At 34.1% G+C, this 20,270-nt stretch overlaps 1 protein-coding gene and 1 long non-coding RNA gene across 15 annotated transcripts in view; both read right to left on the bottom strand.

The window, feature by feature from the left end:
- Positions 1–20,270, bottom strand: part of ZNF644 (zinc finger protein 644) — a 103,504-nt gene that overhangs the window by 25,945 nt on the left and 57,289 nt on the right. The gene's annotated exons all lie outside the window — the stretch shown is intronic.
- Positions 14,805–16,329, bottom strand: LOC141572130 (uncharacterized). The gene is made up of 2 exons (XR_012497299.2): positions 16,103–16,329; positions 14,805–16,002 (listed from the first exon to the last, which is right to left on the bottom strand). It is a non-coding gene; the product is annotated as an uncharacterized LOC141572130 (long non-coding RNA).

Here is a 20,270-nt window from a genome sequence, read left to right on the forward strand (position 1 = left end):
AACTAGCATTTTAGCAACAATGAAAAATCTTCCTGTTTTAATTTTCAGAACACATTTTAACTGAAAAATGTTCAAAATACATTTTTTTCTTAACAGTATTCAAGACTCACAGGTGTTGCTTTGAGATACAATGAGGAACAATGAATCATCAAAAATATGTTGCACTGAATAATGGATCTAGAATTTGACATAAAAAATTACTTCCCTACATTCATGAATCCAAGCAAGAAAACATTTGACGTATAAGCTAATTTCACACTCTCATATAGCTTTTCCAACTATCTCTATATAGTCAAATATACATAACAAAGCCATCAATAGCAGGTTATATTAATATAACTAAGTAGGGGACATATTTGAAGGTAGGCATTATTCATTAAGTTTAAAAAAGGGAAACTAATAAGTTAATAAACAAACTAATGTTATATTGTTTGGACTCCCTAAATTTCAATGAATTTGCTGTATCAATTAGGATCTATTTTATAAAATGTTTAGACACTATTATTATGTCCTCTATGTAATCACATAACCATAGGATTTTTCTTTTAACTGAATTTTAAAATGTTCTTTTAAAAAACTCACATGCTTTATAAAAAGCTGCAAATGGAATTTTAAATCTACATAAAACATCTTTCACTTTCTAGAAAATCATGATGAGTTCTACAGCTATAACTGCCTGTAGTTATATACTGTGAGCATTAGAAAAGAGGTACAAAGGTCAGATCTGTCTTCAAGATGACAGATCATCACTTATATGCCTCAAGCTAGACTTATTGTCTCAGAAATCTCAAACATCAGTATTTTTGCAAACTATCAGCACTTGCTATAACACCCTCACTACACTACATCTTGAGGTTACTACAGAAGAAATGAGGTGATAATTGCATATTAACATAATTATTCTGTAATCCCTCTGAGCAAGCTTCCTAGGTCACTCAGTAATTCAGATTAGATACAACCTTCCTGTCATCAAATCTATGCTGTCCACTTTCTGTTCATGAATTAATTCTTTTCTGATGGAAAATTAACTTAATTTCACTTTTATGTACATTATTAATTGTATTTATTGCAAGTAGGTTAATACTTTGTGGGTACTTATTACATAATGCCAACCTTGTCATGTAGTATTAATTTCACACAAAAATATAATACAATTTGCTCTCGATTTACATTAGTACATTAATAACTATACTACACAGCTATAAATAAATTACAATGTTGCCCACAAGCTGAGTAGGTTTACAGTTAGGATTTGTCAGATTTCCATAAACCCTATGTTCATTTAAATTATCCTTGGGAACACATGACAACTTCAGTTGGCCATATACGAGACTAGAAAAAGAAGAGAAAATCATTCACAACTGTCATTCTAATTGCAAAACAAATCTTAACTGAAATACTACATCTAAAATTACTGCAGCATTTAGGTCTACATATACTATACTCAATGCACAAGCACATATACCTAAGTCTCACCTAGTTTACAATGCCAAATGAAGACAAAAGTATAGCATATAACCATATCATCCAGGTAGTCTCTTACTCTGGATGTCACACTGAGAGGAAACACTAAAAAAATACAGAACATTCATGTAAGCATATCTGGCATGCCACAGAATGAAATGAAGAGAAACTTGGTATGTTTAGCCTAACAACCAATACAATTAACAATCTTTCAATGTTTGAAGATTTGGAGTAGAGAAGGAAGAACACACAATTAACGTGTTTGAAGCATAAAAATGTGGATTTCATCTCTAGATTAAGAGAAACTAGAAACAGGAACCATACAACAATGCAAAGGTAATCTTAACACAACAGTAAACTGAATGGCTCAGCAGGCTGAACTATTTGTCAGGAACAATGTAGAAGGAAACATGGCACTGGAGGTTGGAAACAATGATTTCTAAGGTTCTTCTTTATATGTACTATATATGTTTAACGACTGGTTTACATTATTAACATTTAATGTAACTTCAAATAAGGAGCTAAAAAACAGAAGTGAAATACACTATTGGACTTTAAAAGCCTTGTCTAAATTCAAAATTACCTGAAATAATCCTTTAGTTAACTTGTAATATGTGGATAAACTGAGTCTTGAACAAGGAAAGTATGGCACCAAATGACTAACACACTGAGGCCACAGAGCTCACTTGCATCATGAAAATTACATACAAAGAGGTTTTTTCTACTGGTGATACCAAAAAAACATTGTCACTGAGTTTGAACATCTAGAAAATACATAATGATCAGAAAAACAAAATACATAGGGCACATAATGCTTTCCTGTCTGCAACATGTGGCACTGATGTGACAAACTAATGATCTATCTATAAGTGATTTTACCACCTACCACCAAATTACATTAAACTTGAATAGTTTTGTTCCTGATACCATGTATTTAATCTCCATTATTTAATAAAAAGATGTTACAAATAGTTAGGTACTAGATCATAAGTACTCAGAAACACAAAGTGATTCTAACTGCAAAGTATATAGTAAATACAAAATATAACGAGACACATATCAAAAAGCTGCTGTATGGTAAAACTGAAGCAGGTAACTACAAGAAGGAAGGACAAAAGGAAGGTGGGGAGGACTACAGAGGCGCTATCTTTAACAACCTGGCAAAATTATGTAATTAAGGAGAAGCAACTGTAGTAGAAAAATAAATGGATATTCACTAATCAAAGATTAATTCCTAACGGAGAATTTTGCATTTGGAAAAGGCAAGGCAATAAACTACAGCTGCAACCAGTGGAGAGGGCTACTGTCATATTCAGCATGGGTCGACTACTTGTGTTGTTTATGCTTGTGGTTTATGCATGTGGTCAGAACAAGTGATCATCTCAGTTCTGATTGGGTAAATAACGTACCTATGCACATTGTTCTAACAAGAGTAATCCTTTTCTTTTTAATTAAAATGAGTGATAACTTTTTTATGTGTTTTTCAAACCAAACTTTTGACCACAATTGTATTACTAACACGGGTCAAAATATTTTAACTGCCATAAATCAGTAATTTACTTTTGGTGTTCTTCAGTATATGATGAGTTTGCTGTTTGTGCATAGTTCTGGGATATTTTTTATGTATTAACTGATCATGTCCAATAAGTGCAAAAGAAGTATGTTAGCAGTCCTAGGAAGACACAACATATAATTAGGAGTGAAAACAGAGACAAAAAACATACCTCAAGTGATAACACACATATTATATATGCATATGGAATGAACTACTTTAGAGTTGAAATAATTCTGAACGACATAGAGAATTCCAACCATTAAACATTACTGTGCCTATACATTTGACAATAATCAGCAAGAGATAAGAAAATGTGATAAAGGAAGCTTTTGAGTACAAAATCAGCTTCAGTGTCAGATGTCTATTTGCCTAATGGCTATTCAGGAAAGGCTACAAATTTCTTTAAGAACTTAAGTTAAGAACGTTAAATAGTGCTACTGATGAAACTTCTGCCCCAACCACGTATGATTCCACAGGATCAAGGCCCATTAAAGTATGCACATCAAAGTTAGTGTCATGACTACAAATGCAAACAATTGTGGCTTTCAAGAAATTCCTCACAACAGGTGAAGGACTGTTCGTGCCTTAAGATAGGTTGCCTGGAACACAACAAATGTTATGCTAGTTTCTTCTAAACCTCAAACAATTTTGCTCTTTCAAATTCAAAAAGTCACCGATTCAACTGTATATACATTAAAAAAACTTTTGTAGAATTTTAATAAAGTAAGATCTCATTACAAAAGTTACTTTAATTCATTTGATAATCACATTATTAATCATATTTTAAAAATATAAATATACATTTATAGTCTAATGGGAAGTAAACCTGAACATAATGACAACCAGAGAATCAATTTCACTGATTTATAATTTAATTTTATTGAAAGGGGCCTCAGATTATAAAAAGAAATTCTGTAATAATCTGTAACAAATACTTAACCTTTCACCTATATTATATATATTTAAACTCTAGTATGTAAATTGAAATGCATATATATTTAGATGGGAAAGTGTGACATTCTCATTGAGAACTAGAAAAACAAAACTAGAAATTTTATTTTCTATAAAATAATATTTTTATTAAATGTGAACGCCTCTTGATATTATCATTTACTCAATGCGCATTTTTTTCTTTCTAAAATCTGCCCCCGAAAACCCAATTATCTTCTAAAAAAATATTCCAAGATAATCACTACTCTACAATTATCTTCATGTAGGGTGGTAAAAATTCAAATTACTTTCCTTGAAACAAAGTATGTAGTAATATGTACCTCTCAAAGACCAGTTTTTAAAACTACACACACACCCACACACACATGTGTGTGGGTGTGTGTGAGATGGCAAATCACAAATCAGCCAATAGTTTTTTTTCTTATTTAACATTTGAGCTGCTAACAAGTTTTAAAATATTGAATGTTCAATTTTGGAATTTCACTTATAAAACCAGAGACAATTATTTATTGTGAATTTAATTACAAAATTTCACCACAAAATGTTACAGAAAACACTACGTAATATTTAGAAAATGCAAATAGTTATTAGTAATCAAATGTATAGCCTTTTTCAAGCCATTATGATTTAAAGTTTACTTATAGGAAGGGAGAATGATGGCATTGGTCAAGAGTAGCAATTTTGAACCATAAGACTTACAGAACTCATGACTTCCAATGTACTCAATCCATAAAACCAAAATGTTATCAGTAGTACAATACTGTTTTATAAAAGGTGACTAAAGCACATTTAAAATTGAGATTTCAGGGAAATTTTAAAATTTTCTTAACACTAATCAAATGGTATCACTGGTAGTTGTTTTTTGTTTATTTTTTACTGTACTGCTATCTAACTGAAGAAGACTATACAGGACACACATATAGAAAAAACTGCTGTCAATAAATAGCACTACATATGTTCCCAGTGAGCAATACGTATTACACATTCTATACTTCAGAGGAGATACAAGGTCCTATAAAATACCATGGCTAAGAAAAGCTTCACAAAACAGACGGTTGGGCTCAAGTTTACACTGCGGTGCCAAGAGACTCTTTGCAGATAGACATGCCTGGGTCTGAAAAGTGGCTCCATAACTTCTAGCTTGTGCAAAGTTACTCCACCCTCCAAATTTCAGTGCCTTCATCAATAACACAAAGGTAAAACCTACCTATAGAACTGTGAAGATTAAATAAAACATGTAGCATAGGGCCTGCCATTTAGTAATCACTCATTAAGTGTTATTTCCCTATGACCCTTGCCATTAACTTGTTTCATTTATGGAACGATGACACTTAATTTGTGCACTGCTCCTAGCGATGAAGGAAGCCTTCACAAACAGAAATTTATTCTAGAAAGAGATACCTGGGACTTTATACCACTCCCAGGGTATAATAAACAGGATATATGAGTTGAAGCTAGAGTCAGAAGAAGAAGCATATCTTAAGAGTTGCTGGGGCTAGAATAATAATACTCCTGTGGGGATAAAGCAGGGCTTCGGTGAAATAATTATTCAATAAGCAACAAAGAGGGGAATTACAGCACTTGACCCAGTGTTCTAATGAAAAAGGACATGAAGCGCCCAATCAGAATTTAAGAGTTTCTGACTCCTTAGGGTCTATCAAGGACATGAACTGATCTTTCCTCTCTCATAAAACACCAATGAAATGAAAGCAGATGGACTAGAAGAGAGAAACATACCAAGGCAGATAAAACCATAAACTAGAATAGTCATCGACAAGTGCTGCAAAGAATGGCATGGCAATCTCAAATAAAACAATCAAATAACCTAAAAACTGATTTTATACAAAAGAATATGAATTGGAATAGCATCAGACTTTTCACCCTCAAGACTAAGTGTTAAGTCAATGGAGCAATAACTTCAGAGTTTGGAGTAAAAATTTTGACTATAGAATTCTATACAGAGACACATAACATAATATTTAAATGTGAGGGCACACAGCCTCTAAAATGTTACCACTCACCACCATCTCAGAAAAATTTTTCCAAAAGGCTGAGTGTGTGGGGATCTTAAAATGACTGAAATTCATGTTAAGTGTATTTTTTATTATTTTATACAACAATGAGGTTATAGATAAACTTATTATTAATAGTGATGGAAATGTATAAATTTAAATGCTTGTTAAAATTATGTTTAATCACTAGACTAAAAAGAGGAAGTAAATATACTCAATATATACTTAATATATTCAGATTCTGTTATTGTGTTTTAAGTAAAGAAGTACAATATGCTTTGAGTAAGAGGCTGACAAAGAACTCTGAAATGAAAAATTACTTTGAAAACAAACAAACAAACAAAAAACCAAAACCAGAAACCAAAAACAACCCCTAGTTGGTAAGTGGAACAGCAGAGTGGATACAGTTGATGAAATGAGGTATTTCTCCTGAACACAATTTTTTTTTAAAAAGGGGCAAGAAGGGACTAAAAATAATAATAAGAGAAAAGTTAGGAGACACAAAGTCTAGATCCACAAATTAAACCAAGTTGGAATTATAGAAGAAACTAGGGGACTGGAGAAGAGGACACAACAGAAAACAAATCCGGAGCTCAAAAACCAGAAATCCTCAGATTAACAGGGCTCAATCAGTGCTCAGCAGGAGGAAGAAAAAGACATGCCACTTGACAAGTCCTGGGGACATTTTGGAACTCTGAGAATAAAAGGAAGAATTCTACTCATGTCCTGAAAACAAAACAAAAACTAGACTACCTACAAAGGAACAAGAATACACAATTCATCATCAGTAGTGTTGTCAGACTTTTGAGGGAAAGTGATTTTTTAAAATAAAACTTGTCTAAAAATATTACAAAAGTAGAACATATTTGTTGCAATCTCCTCTACTTTCCCCATTCTCTCCCACTTCAGACACCAATGTAACAGGTATATCCGCCTTTTTGTTCTTCATACAAACACATATACGTATGTTTTTTGTTTTGTTTATCTTTACAGAAATGGAATTATATTATACACAATACAATAAATATCCTTGTATAGCCTTATAGTAGTGTTTTAATTTCAATAACATAGGTTCTTCAAAGTTGTATGTGTATTTTTTAGTTTAATGCACATTTCCACCTGATAGAGATTTCCCCAAATCTCTATCAATAATGCATGTCTACATCCAAGGTATAAAAGTGCCTGTTTCCCCACATTCTTATCATTTTTGCTAGTATCATATGCTCTAAGGTATGAAAATAATTTTCAAGCCATAGTTCTGTAACTAGATAAACTAGCATTCAAGTATAACCACAAAACATATACATTTTTGGACAAGCAAGGATTCCAAAAGTTTAGCACCTACAAATGAGATAATTACTCGTGGACCTACTCAGGCATAGAGAGAAGATAATATATTAAAAAAGAAGACAAAAAATCAATAAAATTAATGAGCAATTAAACCACTAAAACATGCAATTAAATCTGTCGATAATTGTTCAAAACAGATTCCTATGGAATAAGCATATAATACTTAATAACATGGGCGCTAAGATCCAAAGAGACTTCAACATGGGAGGCTAGAATAGTAGACACTGATTAAGTGAAAATCTTTTTTAAAATGTGTTAAAATCTTAAGGGTAACTAATGAAAGTCATTAAATAAGATATATATTAGGTTGATGCCAAAGTAACTGCAGTTTAAAAGGTTAAAAATTGCAAGAACCGCAATTACTTTTGCACCAACCTAATAGTTTCAAATCTCTAGAATTAAAAAAATAAAGAAAATTTGACCGGTCCAATAAAAATTTATAAAAAGCAACAACAATGGAACATACCAAAGAGAAAATAAAAATAAGAAAGCAGAAAAAGCCCAAACACATTAGTATTCACAGAAAAGTTCATACATTAAGAAAAAGGCATTTGGGCGGTTGGATGGCTCAGTTGGGTTAGAGTGCAAGCTCTGAACAACAGGGTTGCCAGTTCGATTCCCACATGGGCCAGTGAGTTGCGCCCTCCACAACTAGACTGAAGACAACGAGCTGCCACTGAGCTTCCAGAGGAGCAGCCAGATGGCTCAGTTGGTTAGAGTGTAAGCTCTCAACAACGGGGTTGCCGGTTCAATTCCCGCAAGGGATGGTGGGCTGTGACCCCTGAAACTAAAGATTTGAAAAAGACAACTGGACTTGGAGCTGAGCTTTGCCCTCCACAACTAGGCTGAAGGACAACTTGGAGCTGATGGGCCCTGGAGAAACATACTGTTCCCCAACATTCCCCAATAAAAACTTTTTTTTAAAAAAACTTTTTTTTTAAGTCAATTTAAAAAATAAAGAAAAAGGCATTCATATTTGATTTGTTTAGTTTTTAAGGATGCTATAGGTTGTTTATAAAGGAAACACGGAGATTAAAAATAAAATGACAAAAAGATAAACTAGACAAATGTTAAAAATAAAGATGTCACGACTATCAAAAATCAAATGAAATGAAATTTAACAAAACACGAAATTTGCTACAGATGGATATTATATATTAAAAAAATATACCAATTAATATTATATATTAAAAAAGATCTACCAAGATATAATATTCATGAACCCTTCTGCATAAAACAAAATGGCTACAAAGTAGATAAATAATAAACTTTTATTAGTATTAGAAGAAACTGACAATCACAGGGGGAGGCTTTAAACACTTCTCCCCCAAAAGTCAACAGATCAAGGATATTGTAGTTTTCCTTAGGGCTAATACAATAAACAAATTCAGCAAATTTGAAGGTATAAGATCAATATGCAAATATCAGATGTGTTTCTCTATGCCAGCAATGAATGATCTAAAAAAGAAATTAAAAATAATTTCATTTACAAAAGCATCCAAAGTAAAATACCTAGAAATAAATGTAACCAAGGAGGCAAAAGATTTATACACTGAAAAGTACAAAACAATGCTGAAGGAAATAAGAAATTAAATAAATGCCTAAATAAATGGAAAGACAACCATGTTCGTATATTCAAAAATGAAGTAGTAAGATGGCAACACTTCCCTAAATGATCTACAGATTCAATGTAATCCCTATCAAAATTCTAATGGCCTTTTTTTTTTTCTTTTGCAAAAACAGATAAGCTGATCCTGAAATTCATATGGAACTGCAAGGGGTCGTGAGGAGCAAAAACAATATTGAAAAAGAAATAAAGTAGGAGGACGCACTGATTTAAAAACTTACTACAAAGCGACTATAAGCAGTGTGGTACTAGCATAAGGGTAGGCATATAGACCAATGGAATAGATTTGAGAATCCAGAAATAAACCCAAACATCTGTGGCCAAATGATTTTTTAAATAACCTGCCAAGGGCATTCAATGGGCAAAAATTAAGTCTTTTCAACAAATGGTGCTGGGAAAACTGGACAATCACATGCAAAGGAATGAAGCTGGACCCCTATCTCATATCATATACAGAAATTAAATCAAAATGGATCAGCAATGTAAGAGCTAAACTGTAAAGCTCTTAGATGAAGGCCTAAGGAAGGATCTGTATGACATCAGATTTAGCAATGATTCTTAGATTTAACAGCAAAAGCATGATGAATAAAAGAAAAAAAATAATTTGGACTTCATCAAAATAAAAAGCTCGGGCATCAAAGGACATTATCAAAACATATTTGACAAGGGTTTAATATCTAGAATATATAAACAACCCAACAACAAAAAGACATACGATCCAACTTAAAAAATAGGCAAATGACTTGCACAGACATTTCTCAAAAGAAGATATATAAATGCTCAACAAGCCCAGGAAAACATGTTCAACATCTTGGTCATTAAAAAAATTCAAATGAAAACCACAATGAGATACCACTTCACATTCATTCAACTAGCTTTAAATTAAAAAAAAAAAAAAAAAAAGGAAAACAGCAAGTGTTGATGAGAAATGAGAAATAGAGACCCTCAAACATTGCTAGTGAGAATGCAAAATGGCACATCCGCTGTGGAAAAGTCTGGTGTTTCCCAAAAAAGGTGACAGAATTATGTATGACCCACCTATTCAACTCCTACTAGATATACAAGGTGTGATCAAACAATATGGTGTATGTTTAAATTTTTAAAAAATTATTAAAGTAAAAGATACACAGCCGTAATTCCTCACAAAATACTCCCCCTCACTTTGAAAACACTTATCCCATCATTTTGCCACTTTCTGAAGCAGTTCTGGAAGTCCTCTTTCATGTCTTTAGTTTCTCACTTTCCATCCCCCCCCCCCACCCCACACACACGGGAGAAATGAAAACACATGTACATACAGAAACTTGTACATGAATGCTTATAGCATTATTATTAAAAATACCCAAAAAAGAAACGAAGTACATGCTACAACTTGTATGAAACTTGTAAACATTATGCTAAGGGAAGGAAGCCAGACACAAAGGTCACATATTATATGATTCCTTTAATACGAAATACCAACAATAGGCAAATGCATAGAGACAGAAAGTAAAGGGTACCAGGTGATAGTGGAAGGGGGGAACAGGAAATGATTACTTAGTGGATATGAGGATGTTGAAACAGTTCTGAAATGAAAGAGGGGGCAGTTGCATAATATTGTGAATATACCAACTACCAATGAACTGTACACTTAAAATGATTTATATATGTTATGTGAATTTCACCTCAATTAAAAAGGAAAGGGGGCAATCATAAAATGTCCTTATGTTCTGACAACATCCAATTTAGAGCAAACTTCTACTTCCTTAGAGACTCTCTAAAATTACCCAACAAAAGTCCAAATTTTATAATAAGTTCTTTCCAATACCCTCTTAAAATCACGAACAAAGGTTCCCTATAGTGTGCAGAATTCCTCACTGCAGCAAGTAAAAAACTTGTTCAACTATAGGTGTTCTTGCTCGTCTTTTTGGCTGGAGGTCATTGACAAGAGTAACAACTAATTTCTCAACAGAAACAATAGAAGACAGAACACAAAGGGATAACATCCTTGTTCAAAACAACAACAACAACAAAATTGCCAATCCAGAATTCTAACTGGTGAACAACTATCATTCAAAAGTGACAGTGAAATGCAAAACATGATTACACAACAAAAACTGAATTTCTCGGCACAAATCTACATCAAAGCATACACTAAAGGATATTCTTTGGGGGAAAAACACAAAATGATCACAGATGGAGAACTTAAGATGCAGGAAGGAATAAAAAGTGATAAAAATGATAACTATGTGGGTAAATTTAAAATAATGATGTAAAATGATGATGGCTGATGGAGATTAAAATATGTATGTGGAGGTAAAAATACATGAGTATTATAGCAAATACACTGAGCAATGGGTCAGGGGGAATTAATGGAATTAAAGTGTTTTGGGTCCCTTGCATTGTCTGGAAGATATAAAATATCTTAATTAGACTCATAGGTCAAGGATGCACATTGCAATCTCTAGGGCAATAGTTACCAAAAGTGTGGTCTGCAGATCGCTGGGGGTCCCTGAGACTTTATTAGGGGGTCCTCAAAATCACAGATATTTTCATAATAATGCTAAGACCGTATTTGCCCTTTTTACTCTCATTCTTTTACAAGTGTATAATGGAGTCAGTCATCCAGAATATGTCTTGTGATATCCCAACGGATTAAAGCAGAAGCAGGTATGAGAATCCAGGTGTCTTTCATTAAGCTAGCTATTAAAGAGATTTGCAAAAATGTGAAAACAATGCTACTCTTCTCACTTTTGGAAAGTATATTTTTCACAAAATTACATTATTTATATTAATATTTTATGGGATATTCTTGTTCCCCCAAATAGAAAATTATCTGGCCTAATATCAATTGTGCCAAGGTTGAGAAACACTGATATAACCAAATACAAGTTCTTTTTAAGAATTTAAATGGGTCTTGAGAACAGTGTGAGATTCACCGATCTAAATAAATAAAAGGATAATACGACATCATGGATTGGAAGACTTAGCATCTTGAAGATGTTAACTCTATCTCAAATTTAAAAAGATTCAGTTTTCATACAACTAACATGTGACTATAAAAATTTATGTAAAAGTGCAGAGTCAAGAAGAACAAGGTGGAAAGACTTGCTTTACTGAAATATAAAGACTGGTTATAATGTCATGTAAATTAAAACAGGATCATTTTGGCATAAGGATAGATAAAGTAGACCAATGGGGGGGGAACAGATCCCAGAAACAGACTCATGAGTATAAGGTCACTTGATTTATGACAAGGGAGACATGGTATAGCAGAGGGGAGACAATCTTTTCAACAAATGGTGCTGCATAAAATGAGTATCCATAATAAAAAAAGAATACTTAGAATATTCTGAACATAATATTCAGAATCAGTTCAAGGTAGAAGGTAAATCTAAGTACATGATAAACAATGCACAAAATAATACACAATATTCAGTTCCAGGAAGACGGTAGAAAGCAAAACAATAAAGCCTCTACGACAGTATCTCTCAGCTTTGGCACTGGTGATACTTTGGGCTAGGGAGCTGTTTGTGCGCTGTAGTATTCTGTGTGCTGCAGGATGTTTAGCAACATCCCTAGCCAATCCACAGGATGCCAGGAGTATTCCACCCACCTAGTTGTAAAACCTAAAAATATCTTGAAATATTGTCAAATGTCCCACCCAGGTGGTGAAAGGTGTGGGGAGAGGGAAGAAGGAAATTGCTTGTAGTTGCGAACCACTGTTGTAGTTGCAACCACTGTTCTAAAAGATAACATAAGAGAATATCTTCATAATCTTGGAGCAGGGAAAGACTTCTTCAACAGTACATAAGAATCATTGACTATGAAGGAAAACAATGATAAATCGGACTACATTAAGATTAAGATCTTCCTTTCATCAAAAGAGAATATTAATACAGAGAAAATGAAGTCAAAGTGGGATATATTTTTCCAACAAATAACTAAACAAAGGGCTTCTATCTAGCACGTATAAAAACTCCTAAAAACAAAAGGAAAAAGGCAGAAACTCCAATAGAAAATACAGGTCTCACATTCATAAAATATATAACACCTATAAATCAGTAATATAGAAAGCCCAACAGTAATAATAAAGAAAAAAGGTAGGGGGAGAGAAGACCTCTCAGAAGAGGATATCCAAACAGCCAATACATTTATGAAAAAGTACTCCATCTCATTTGGAATCAAGGAAGGCATACTCCAGGAGGGCTAAAATTAAAGAGGCTATTAATACCAAGTAGTGGTGAGAATATGGAGCAACAGGAACCCTCATACCCTGTTGATGGATAGGTATGATCACTTTGAAAACAATTCTTGTGTTTTCTTCCAAATTTGAACATGTATACATGAACGACCCAGCCATTCTACTCCTGGTAATATTCAACATAAATGTACCCAAGAAACATGTACAAGACTCTTCATATGACAGTATTATTCAATCCAAATGTGCAAAAGTAAATGTACGAGTCAGCTATAGCTACATGTGAAAATATCCACTAATCTCCCAAACATAGTGTTGATAAGCAAAATAAGCAGACACAAATACTGCTACTATATAATTCTATTTACATGTAAGTCCAAATGCAGCTTTTCAAAATAAAGCTCTATATGTATCATTTGAAGCCAGGACAGTGGTTACTCCAGGAAATTAAAAAGGGAAAGTGATTGGGAAAGGAAACATAGGGTGTTTCTGGATTGCAGGTCGTATTGTACTTCTTGATCTGTGGTGGTACTTTGTGGTGATTCACTGAGCTGTATACATACACTCTGTGCACTTTCTTGTATGTATTAAATTCCAATTTTTTTAAAAGACTCCTTTTATATGCTGTATATGCAACCTAGAAATGAATAATTACAAAAATACTTTAGCTATTAAAATCATGTCTGGGAACATAACTCTCCACATCTTACAGTTCAGGATCCTTTGTCTAATTAAATAAAGTATCTTAAAAAGGGCTGAGTTTTCAGTATGCTACAGGAAGACATAATGAAATGTATTTAAATTTGCTTTTCTATGTGTTACATTACCTTGATCACCTGAAAAAAATCCTGTTTCTTAGCTTTATATAAGACAACATAACCACACATCTTAGAAAATGGTAATATTAAAGTTAAAGATGTTTGTTTCTAATATTAAAAATATGTTTTTCAAACATTTAGACACAAAGAGGATTAAGGCAAAATATAAATGATGCCTGAACTAAATAAAGGAGATTTACATAAAAACTTTTTATGTTGTGCTCGCTTTGGCAGCACATATACTAAAAAAATCTGTATGCTTCCCTCCCCACCAAACTAAGTCTTGATTTATATTTTTATATTCCACGTGGCATTTTATAAAACTCACTTTTATGCCAATTATTATTTTATATACAAAATAAGGATCAAACATTCATAATAAAAAGTCGCTTAATATCAAATAGATGCCCTCTGAATCTAAACATGTATGTAGAACAGCACACACTTTAACAGCAGACATTCTGATTCATTTTTAAGCCAAGTAGTGCCACCAAGTGGTAGCAAATTCTTTTTCCAAAATATCACTCTGAAGCAACAGCAAAAGTTATACTAGAATACTGAAATGGAAAATCAATCTTTCAATAAATGTTAATAAGACTGTAAAATATCTTGGCACAAAAGTTTAAAAACAAAAGAGGTCAATCTTTTGGGGACAAAGTATGTATTACTATGATGGATTTAGGGTTTTAATGTTAAGTTTTTCTTAGAAAGCAAGGAACTATATGAATATAATGTAGTGCTTACTTTTTGTTGCTTGTTGTTTTTAAATCCGTATTTTCTTAAGACTTAAGTTGCTTTAGAAATTAATGAAACACACACACACAGTAAAAGACTGAAGGTTTTAGAATACTGTTACACGTCTTTATTTTTTATTTTTTATTTATTGGGGTGACAATGTTTAGTAAAATTACATAGGTTTCAGGTGTACAATTCTGTAACACATCATCTATACATCATAGTGGGTGTTCATCACCCAGAGTCGTTCTCCTTCCATCACCATATATTTAACCTCCTTTACCCTCATCTACTACTCTCTACCCCCTTACTCTCTGGTAACCACTAAACTATTGTCTGTGTCCATGAGTTTCTGTTTCTTTGTCTTGTTCCTTTTCCTTTGTTTCATATCCCACATATCAGTGAAATCATACGGTTCTTAACTTTTTCTGTCTGACTTACTTCGCTTAGCATAATAATCTCAAGATCTATCCATGTTGTCGCAAATGGCACTATTTCATCTTTTCTTACAGCATAGTATTCCATTGTGTATAGATATATACCACATCTTCTTTATCCAATCATCTACCGAAGGACACATTTTGGTTGTTTCCATGTCTTGGCCACCGTAAACAGAGCTGCAATGAACACTGAAGCACATACGAGGTATAACAATTAAGTTCGCGAACTTGCCACCATGCATTTACATTGGCAGCACTGTACAAATAGCTCAGTGAGGTCTCATAACCTTAGTACATCAATGTCTCATAGTTGTGTTCGTGTTGACATGTGGTCGTGTCTTGCTGAGTGGCATTATTGTTGCGTGTTTTTGTGTGCCATCACAAGAATGTCAGAGCTTGAATTAGAGCAACGAACAAACATTAAATTTCTTGTTAAACTTGGCAAGAGTGGAAGTGAAATCGGGGACGTTAGTCCAAGTTGATGGGGATAATGCCATGAAGAAAACGGAAGTGTACAAATGCATTAAACGTTTTTATGAGGGGAGAGAAGGTGTCACTGATGAAGAGAGGTCAGGGCAGCCAGGAACGAGGAGAACTGATGAAAACATTGCAAAAATTCATCAAATTGTGCGCCAAAATCATCGGTTGACTGAGAAGCATCGCAGACCAAGTAAACATCGACAGAGCAACAGGAAAATCTTAACTGAAATCTTGGCATGAGAAAGGTGTGTACAAAAATGGTCCCGATGGAGCTCACCGATGAACAAAAGCAAAGGAGAGTCGAAGTTTGCCAAGACCTTTTGGAGAGGCAAGACGATGTCTTGGGCCGTGTTATCACTGGTGATGAAACATGGGTGTACCAATACGACCCTGAAACAAAGTGTCAAAGTGCACAATGGAAGTCAGCCAATTCTTCACGACCAAAAAAGTTCCGTCAGTCCAAATCAAGAGTCAAAATGATGTTGCTAACCTTTTTTGATATCAGAAGGATTATTCATCGTGAGTTTGTACCAATTGGACAGTTAAGCAAGTTTACTATTTGGAAGTGCTGAAAACTGCATGAAAGACAAAAACAACCTGAACTTTTCGCCAACAATTCATGGCTCTTGCATCACAACAGTGCAGCAACTTACACAGCACTGTCTGTGAGGGAGTTTTGAGCCAGTAAACAAACAACTGTATTGGAACACCCTCCCTACTCACCTGATCTGGCCCCCAATGACTTCTTTCTTTATCTGAAGATAAAGGAAATATTGAAAGGAAGACATTTTGATGACATTCAGGACATCGAAGGTAATATGACAACAGCTCTGATGGACATTCCAGAAAAAGAGTTCCAAAATTGCTTTGAAGGGTGGACTATATGCTGGCGTTGGTGCATAGCTTCCCAAGGGGAGTACTTTGAAGGTAACCATAGCGATATTCAGCAATGAGGTATGTAGCACTTTTTCTAGGATGAGTTCGTGAACTTAATTGTCAGACCTATTACACATGAAGGTTCCATATTATTGTGTTATACATGAATAACTAGTAATTTTTGCTTTATTCAATATACAAAGATCATCTCTACCATGCTTTCTGCTAACAGGTGGGGCCTAAAGAATATCTGTTTCGGCATATGAATAGGTTTGCCTGAGAAAAAAGCTGGTCCTGCCTACCCATAGTACTGCAACCTTATGCAGCAATAAGATGGATTGGTACACACATCAATTTCCTCAATGGTAAGAAGAAAACAACTTAGTTAGCTACTATATGCCAGATACAGAAAACACATACGTATCTCCTTTCAGCCCATAATATTTTAAAAAACCTTATATTTGAGGCCTTTGCAAATGACCATAATTAAAATACTTTGCTAACTGTCCTTTTCTATGGCCAAGAAAATTGTGGACTAGTGGTCCACAAAAAAACCTAGTTGTGCTTCAGAAAAAACCTAGCTGTGCTTCAGAAAAAACTTGTCTTTTCAAAAACACAGGTTGCAGAACTTCTTCCTTGGCATTTCTGATTCAATTTTGCTAAGGTCCACAGTATTTTTTAAGTACTCATAGACAACTCTAATATGTAGTCAGAATCATCTTGAACAGGTTTTTCAAACAGGTCTGCACTTGGAGACCTATTAAAAAATTCAGATGCTCAGTCTCCCTCTGAAGAATTTGGAAATGTGATTCTGGCACTATTAACTTTAAATAATATTAAAATATTATATACATATATATTATATGTAAAAGACCACACACACACACACACACACTCACACACACACACTAAAAGAATCTCCTAGGGACCTCTGTTAACAACATTCATATAAATCATACAGCATTGTTAACTACAGTCATCATGTTGTACCTTATACCCCTAGTACTTATTTATCTTATAACTGGAAGTTTGTACTTCTCGATCAATCCCCTTTCCCCTACCTCTTGTAACTACAAATCTGATCTCTTTGTCTGTGAGTGTATGTGTGTGTGTGTGTGTGTGTGTGTGTGTGTGTGTGTGTGTGTGAAGGAGGGAGGGTGGGAAGGGAGAGAAGGGAGAGAAAAAGAGAGGAAAGAGAGATAGATGACTGAATATTATTCAGCTATAAAAAATGGGCAATCCTGCCATTTGCAACAACACGGATGGGCCTTGAGGGAATTATACTAAGTGAAATAAGTCAGGCAGAGAAAGAAAAATACTGTATGATCTCACTTACATGTAGAATCTAACACACACACCCCACATACAAAATTTCTTTATCTGTTTATCCATTGATGGATAGATACTTAGGTTGTTTCCATGTCTTGATTATTGTAAATAATGCTGCTATGAACATGGGGGAGCAGATATCTTCTTGTGAGTTAATGTTTTCATTTTTTTCAGATAAATTCTCAGAAGCAGAATTGCTGAATCATATGGCAGTTCTGTTTTTAATACTTTGAGGAACCTCCATACTGTTTGCCATAGTGGCAGCACCAATTTTTATTTTTACCAACATTTCCTGTTTCTCTGTATCTTTTTTTGCTTTCTCTTTTTATTGTACCTATGAGATAAATGCTAACTAAACTTATTGCAATAATCATTTCACAATATATGTAAGCCAAACCATTATGCTGTACACCCTAAATTCATACAGCAATACATGTAAATTATATGTCAATAAAACTGGAAAAAACAAAAACAATAATGATAGAAAAAATCAACATGCAAAAGTCAGCTGCATTTCTATATACTAACAATGACCAAGCTGAGAAAAAAAATTAAGAAAACAATTCCATTTACAACATCATCAAAAAGAATACAATATTTAGGAGTAAACTTAACCAAGGATGCTAAAGACTTGTACAGTGGAAACTACAAACACTGCCAAAAGAAATTAAAGATGACAAAATAAATAAAAAGACAGTTAGTGTTCATGGACTGAGACGTAATAATGTTAAAATGTCCCACCCAAAGCAAACTTAATGCAATCCATATCAAAATCCCAGTGGCATTTTTTTTACGGACAGAGAAAAATTAACCTTAAAGTTCATTTGGAATCTCAAGACACCCCAAAAAGATAAAAACAACCTTGGAAAAGAACAAAGTTGCAGGTCTCACAATTCCTAATTTCAAAACTTACTACAAAACTACAGTAGTCAAAACAGTATGGTATTGGGGGCAGCCGGATGGCTCAGTTGGTTAGAGCACAGTGCTCATAACACCAGGATTGCTGATTCGATCCCCACGTGGGCCACTCTGAGCTGTGCCCTCCACAACGAGATTGAAACAACTACTTGACTTGGAGCTGATGGGTCCTAGAAAAACACACTTAAATAAATAAAAGTTAAAAAAAAAAAAGTGTGGTACTGGCATAAAGACATACTCGGAACACAATAGAGAACCTAGAAATACACCCTCACCTATAAGGTCAAATGATTTTTGACAAGGATGCCAAGATCATATGACGGGAATAGACAGTCTTTTCGACAAATGGTGCTGGGAAAAAGCTGGATAAACACATGCAAAATAATGAAGTTTGATTCTTACCTTACATCATGCTATGATCTCAATGTTTGTGCTCCCTCCAAATTCATATGTAGAAATCCTAACACTCAATCTGATAGTATTAGAAGGTGGAGCCTTTGGGAGGTGATTAGGTCATGAGGAAAGAGATTAATGCCCTGATAAAAGAAGCTCTAGAGAACTCCCTGCCCCTTCTGCCATGTAAAGACACAAGAGGAAGTCTCCAACCTGGAATTGGGCCCTCACATTTGACCATGCGGGCACCTTGATCTTGGATTTCCAGCCTACAGAACTGTGAGAAATAAATTTTTGTTGTTTATAACCTATCCAGTCTGTGGCATTTTGTTATACAAGTCCAAATAGACTAAGACACACCATACACACAAATTAACTCAAAATGGATCAAAGACCTAAACATGAGAGCTAAAACTATACAACTCTTAGAATAAAACATAGGGAAAAAGCTTCATGACATTTGATGTAGCAATTATTTCTTGGATGTGACACCAAAAGCATAGGCAACAAAAGTAAAAATGAATAATGGGACTAAGTCGAACTTAAAACCTTCTGTGAACCAAAGGAACTTGTGGAATGGGGGAATATATTAGTAAATCATATACCTAAATACACAAAGAACTCTGTGACACATAATAAATATGTATTTGGTCTGTGCCCCTGGTTTCTAACAAAAAGTACCTAAAACTCTTCTAATTTCCTGAGTGATAGGAAAATCTTACAGAAAGATCCTAAATCCCTTGGAATTTCCTTACTGATAAGAGTATCTTTTGTTCTAATGAAGTGACTCTTGGTGGGTTCCTGGGTGGGGGCTGGTCACCAAAAAGACCAAGCCATAATTAGAAGCTTGAAACTTTCCAGCCCCACCTTCCTCATCCTCTGGGTGAGGAGGGACTAAATATTGAGTTAATAATAGATCAAGCCTACATAATTTAAGACTCCATAAAACGTTCCAATTTTTCAAATATTTTGTTTCACATTCCTTAAGCAACTGGTAATGTTCTAGAAATTCCAATAGTTCAGTGGCCAAACATCCCTCCAGACCACATAGGTACCTAGAAACAAATCTTTAAAAAATCCTTGCCCACATTATCACTGTAGGTATAAATAATAGTGAACTGCAAAGATACTACTAAGGTAAA

Source organism: Rhinolophus sinicus, chromosome 14, assembly GCF_057876585.1.
Source record: "Rhinolophus sinicus isolate RSI-liver-muscle chromosome 14, RSI-T2T, whole genome shotgun sequence".
NCBI classification, from domain to species: Eukaryota; Metazoa; Chordata; class Mammalia; order Chiroptera; family Rhinolophidae; genus Rhinolophus; species Rhinolophus sinicus.